This window comes from Rattus rattus, chromosome 15 (assembly GCF_011064425.1).
Source record: "Rattus rattus isolate New Zealand chromosome 15, Rrattus_CSIRO_v1, whole genome shotgun sequence".
NCBI lineage: Eukaryota > Metazoa > Chordata > Mammalia > Rodentia > Muridae > Rattus > Rattus rattus.
In genome coordinates this window covers 11,561,727-11,567,584 of record NC_046168.1, presented here as the reverse complement: position 1 = coordinate 11,567,584, position 5,858 = coordinate 11,561,727, and the positions used below count along the sequence as shown (strand labels likewise).

The 5,858-nt window shown below is 42.4% G+C and overlaps 1 non-coding gene across 1 annotated transcript; it reads right to left on the bottom strand.

The window, feature by feature from the left end:
• Window positions 1–207: 207 nt before the first annotated feature.
• Window positions 208–363, bottom strand: LOC116885102. Its single transcript, XR_004385968.1, has one exon. It is a non-coding gene; the product is annotated as a small nucleolar RNA SNORA62/SNORA6 family (small nucleolar RNA).
• Between the last annotated feature and the right edge of the window lie 5,495 nt (window positions 364–5,858).

Genomic DNA, 5,858 nt, shown 5'->3' with positions numbered 1-5,858 from the left:
GAACTGGCCTTGAGAACTAGATAGATGACAAGATTGCTGCAAGGTCCCAGAGAGTAGCCAGTGACAACGTGGAATGGAAATTGGGAACTTTTCTTTTCTTTTCTTTTTTTTTTGGAGCTGGGGACCGAACCCAGGGCCTTGCGCTTGCTAGGCAAGCGCTCTACCACTGAGCTAAATCCCCAACCTCTTCTTTTTTTTTTTTTAAATGTATGTGGCAGGGACCACTACCAAACTCCAGTCATAGAGGCAAGCTCTACTGGTGTTAGCAAAAATCCTGCTGTAGGGTCAATGTAGCATACTTCCGACATTCAGAAGTTCACTGACCAAGACTGGCCTCCACCCTGGGCTTTAATAGTGTGCAGGAAAACTGGGAACTTAATGAATCGGGTGGAGGCGTTTTGCTGATTGAGATGAAAATACCCAGCAGATGCCATGTGGCCTGAAGCCAGTACTAACATGGGTTGGTGAGTTCTTTTTTAATATTTACCACAACACATTACTAAACTTTCCATTTGAATTTCATCATCTTTTATACATTGAATAAAGATCATATTTTTTATCTCAAGATGTAGAGAAAATATTTTCAATCCCAGACCTGGCTCAAAGAAAGAAATGGAGAAAAGTGTCCCTCGTGAGTTTATCCAACTTTACACCATGTTCCCAGCAACTCCTGTTATAAGTCTATTAGGGTCTATTCCTAGTTATGGCACATGATTATAGACCACCACTAACTAAAACAGGACTTGCTGCATGGAAGATGAGTGTCTAACATTTCAACAGCTTATCACCATAGTCTGTAAAGTACAAAGGCAGGGATGCAGACATCCTAAGGAGATCCTATGTCCCCCTCTCCAGCTATTCGACTACTGAGTCAATGGACTCTAAGAAATTGTTATTTTCCAGGGATATCATGCTGGGAGAAGGAAAAGGCTAAGGACTATGCCAGATAGAGTGAGGAATTTATCTCCTGGAAGGAAATTTCATAGTTCTGGCAACTTGTCAGGTCACTTTGCCAGAGAGACTGGAGTCAAGACTGACTGTGCTGGGTCAGTGACGAGTGGTATCCACCTTGAGCAGGACTGCTTAGCTCTATTAGTTATTTTGGACCTCTGTCTAAAGGCAAACCTCATGTGAGGATAAAAGAAACAGAATTAGAGTCTCAGGACCAATTGGTGACCACGCAATCCGATGTCTTTCTGCAGGCTCTAAAGTTTTATTTCGGTAGGAGCCAAGTGTAAGGGCATAAGGAAGAAACCAGGAGTCTCCCCGGGATCATTCCTACCACGAAGAGTTCTCATGCCTCATTCTGAGCAACACGGTTGGAGTCATGCTGTTCTGCAGTTGGCTAATACAGAACAGTCACTTTCTAGAGAGAAATGAAACAAGCACATATTTTGATTTCAAGAGGTGCTGACCCTGCAGGAATTTGAATTTCTGTCAAATGGCTTTTTTTAAATATTGTTTTTCCTTAGTGGAGTTTTGTTTATTTAACACTTTGAAAGAAAAGACAGTACAGTTTCGCTATTTTACTTTTCCCACAATTTCTCCTCTTTTACAATACATTTCATTCTTCTTTTTTAAAAAAGTTTCATTTTTCACATTCAATTAGCATTGTCTGATTTCCCTGTACTGTGTTATCCATCAGCAATACTGTCTTAAGATGCCCAGTATTTCCGTGTCACCATGGGATCTCTCAACATCCAACTATAATTCTGACTCTAGAACTGAGGGAGATCAGGAGTACAGTCATTACCTACTTCCTCTTTCCAGCCATTATTCCATAGATTAGATAACCAGGCATTCATTCCTGAATGTTTAGAAAGCTCATCAGATAACATAGTCCTTGGGGACCCTCCTCGACTGTCTCGGGAACGGTGCCATAGTGAATAAAAGTGCACATCATCTACCAATCACAATGCAGATGCCTCCCTTTCCTGTTTGTTAGTGCAATCCAGGTCTCCTAAGCTCTTTGGTTGATGGTGTCCAGCTGAATGACATGGATTTAAGGGCTTACCTGGCATAATCCATAAAGGCTTCATTATTCTACATTCTCGCCTATTGTCTACCATGATATAGTCAATTTAAATCCTGTAACTGTTTATTTTCTAGCCTTAAATCTGTTTGGAACTCCCCCAGGGTCTCCTACAAAGTCAGAGCAGACAGGTATTGGCCACCTCGGAATTAGATTAGAAGAGGAGACTTAAGGGTGAGGGTAAAGGGTATAGCCAATTGAACCAGTGCACAGGTCTGACACCAGTCCAATGGTAGGCCTGAGAAAGGTGCTGTCCACTGTGCCACCATACATCATCACCATATGGCAACATCAAACACAGAGTAAGTAAGACAGGTTGCTTGAGATATTCAGTGTATAGAACAGGCCTACAGATCTCCCCATAGGCAAAGAATCCAGAAACACAAATGATCCATCCTCTCTTTTGTAAAAGGGGTTCTGAAAGACTTTTTACTTAGAACAAGAGACTACAGACTCTCAAGTTTTATTTGCCCAAACATTCTATGATGAATGACCTCTGTAGTTCTCTAAGAGTATTCCTCAAATACAGTTTAGTATGTATTATGTTATTAACTAGAATCCCCATGCAACAAATGTTCAGTTTCCCAAAGAATTTTTTATTTATTTATGGTGTGTGCATGCATGGGTGTGGACGTAGAAACACTACGCTGCACATCCTGAGGTCAGAGAACAATTTGAGGGAGTTAGTTTTCTCCTGTTCTGAGGCCTCATTTCTGTGAAGCACTAGACAGACACTTGCAGTTTTCTCTTGTCTCACCATGGGGGTGCTGGGAATACAGAGGCAAACCACCACATGTTTGCTTTTTACATGGCTCTGGGGACTAAACGCAGGCTATTAGGATTGTCGCCTAAGCATTTTGCCCGCTGAATCATTTCCCTGGCCTCAATGTCCAGATTTCTTTATCCTACCATATTGCACAAACTTCTATCCTTTGACCCCTCCTTTCCTTCCTTTCTTTCCTTCTTTCTTTAAAGAATTATTTATTTTTGTATATGAGTACACTGCCAGTGTCTTCAGACACACCAGAAGAAGGCATCAGATCCCATTACAGATGGTTGTGAGCCACCATGTGGTTGCTGGGAATTGAACTCAGGACCTCTGGAAGAGCAGTCAATGCTCTTATCTGCTGAGCCATCTCTCCAGCCCTTCCTCCCTCTCCTTTGACCTAAGTCTAATTTCACTTTGTTTGTCCCTGGTAACCACTATTCTTAGCCTTATCCGACTGTTTAGTCTGTATGTGGAAGTGGAATCAACAGTCTTTTCCCCTCCTGCCTAAGTTTAGCTTATTTCACATAAACAAATGGTTTCTGGGTTTGTCTATTTTATTATAAATGATAGCATTATTATTAAGACTGAGTAATAATCCATTATATATGTACACTATCTACCAATCCCTATGTGAATGAGCATTCAGGATGCCTCTGTGGAAAAACACAACACACACACACACACACACACACACACACACACACACACACACACCATGTGACCATGAGAATCTGCCCCCAGAATCATTAATGTTGCTACTGCATGTGGCACTTCTGAAGGTTTATGTATTAGTTATTGAGTTACTTATTTAGATTTTGGGGGGTTCAAACCAGCTAAGGCTAGTTTCAAACTTACTGTGTAACTGAGGATGACTTGAAACTTCTGCTTTTCTGCACCCACTTTCCAATTGCAGGAATCATGGGCACGTGTCACCACACATAGCCCAGAAGTATCTTTAAACACCGTGGTGTCTGTCCTCTGCTTTCCATCGCCTACAGTGCTGGCTGGCACAAAAGACCTCATCTAGCTTTTCCATAGGCAATGAGATCATATTTGCGTAGCAAGCACTCTTACTCAACTCCCAAATTCTTCTGGAGTCCTTAGCTTCTGAGGACTTCCCTTTTGCCTTTTGTTTACTGAGCCAGTCGGGAAACTATCTTTCGTTTACTTTTATGGGTCTAATGTCTAGTGTTCCTGTATTTTATCTGGTCTTTCAGGCTCAGTTGTTTATTTTGATCTTCCCTTGTCTGTTCTGGCCTCACACTCCACTTTTCACGTCATGGTTTAATATTTTTCTTCCATATTCATGAGGACATAGGTGGGTCCCGCTTGCTGTTCTGCCGTGTCGTTATTGTATATTTATTTAGACATTGCTGCACGTGTTATTTATTTAGGTGAGTATCTGAGAGGGCAAGGATGTGCACCGTTGTCTATATGTTCAGCTCTGAGGACACCTTCCCGACGAAGTTGGTTCTCTCTTTCTATCCTATGGGCCCTAGGGTCCCATGTGGGACCGTGGGTCTTCAGGCTTGCGGGCAAGAGCATCTTGCCAGCCCTGTATGTTCATTTTATAAACCCGAAAGGTGATCTTCTGACGCTAAGGAAGTAGTCAACTTACCCACAGTTGACCTGCCAAGAGGCAAGGGAGCTTTGATGCAGTCCTGGCTTCTAAGAGATCCCAGTCGCACCATCGGGCTCCGGCTACCCTGCCTCCTTCCACCCGTGTACCTCCCCCCAACAGATGTTTCTCTGTTTCCCCCTAACGTTCCCTCAAGCAGCTGAAGTTTTGCAAAATTCTAATCAGTGAGCCATTATTTTTAATTCTCTGTGTCTCTATGAAAACATGAAGTTCATTCTGTAAGGTCTTCAGTGTCCAATGAGAGAATTTACACATCAAAGTCTAAGGACCAGTAATGATCTAAAACACTGAAATTACTTCCTGTTTGCATTTCCAAATGTCCCTGTTCTTACACCATTATGTGCCACTTCTTATTTTTTTTCAATTTGCCAAGCTGTGGATGTTTCTTAACTGATCAGATTACAAAAATACCACGGGCGACACCTTAGCTCATCTGTCTAATAAGACCGTTTATTTGGTCTTCCCTGTTGCCAGCGTCTCCACCTTCGACAAACTGGGGTGTCTTTTTCTTCATTTCACTATGTGAGGAAGATAATTTGAAGGACCACAGGAAGTGTTTCCCAACTATACAGATATCATGAATTAGATCCTCCATGCAGATGATGCCAAAATTTACCAAGAGATCGAGCAGTCAAGGAATTATCTGTCAAGGCAATTTGCTTCTTACTGATTTTGCCATAGTCTCGCTTGTAGATGACCTCATTTACTGACTTAAAGTTGGGGTATCCCCATGCACGGTTCCACAATCCCCAGCGTGTAAGGGGTTCCACAATCCCCAGCACGTTAGTTGAAGCCTTGTTGAGCTTAACGAAGGTGCCATGAAGAAGTCGCAATACCTTGTGGACCTTTGGCCTCACTTCATTGGTACCTCAGATCTGATGACAGGCTAATTTTGGTTCTGTGGGCACATAGACGTTTCCAGCTTTCCTTGTCATCCCAGCCATCCGAACCTGAGTCAGGCCCATCTGCCTGTACTCCTTGTGAGAGTGTTTTGCTTTCACACAGATGAGCTTCCTCCTTGCCTTTCCCAGTGTCTTCAGGGAAAACCTCTTCCTCGGGCGCTATACCTTCAACTCTGCAAAATTCCTTCGCTCTTTCTTAAGGGTTTCTGGCACAAGAGCAACCTTTCTTCTTCTTCTTCTCCTTCCTCTTCTCCTCCTCCTCCTCTTCCTCCTCCTCCTCCTCCTCCTCCTTCTTCTTCTTCTTCTTCTTCTTCTTATTATTATTCTCTGGCACAGCCTCCATGTGTCATTTCTACATACCTTGCCTGTGTGACTGTATGTTCAGGCTTTTAAAAAGATGAAGTTATCCATTCAATGATTCTTTAAATATTAACAGTAATATTTAATATTAACATTGCACATATGATTCATGCACCGGAGTGTAAAGGTGTGTATACCTATGAGTGTGTACATTCA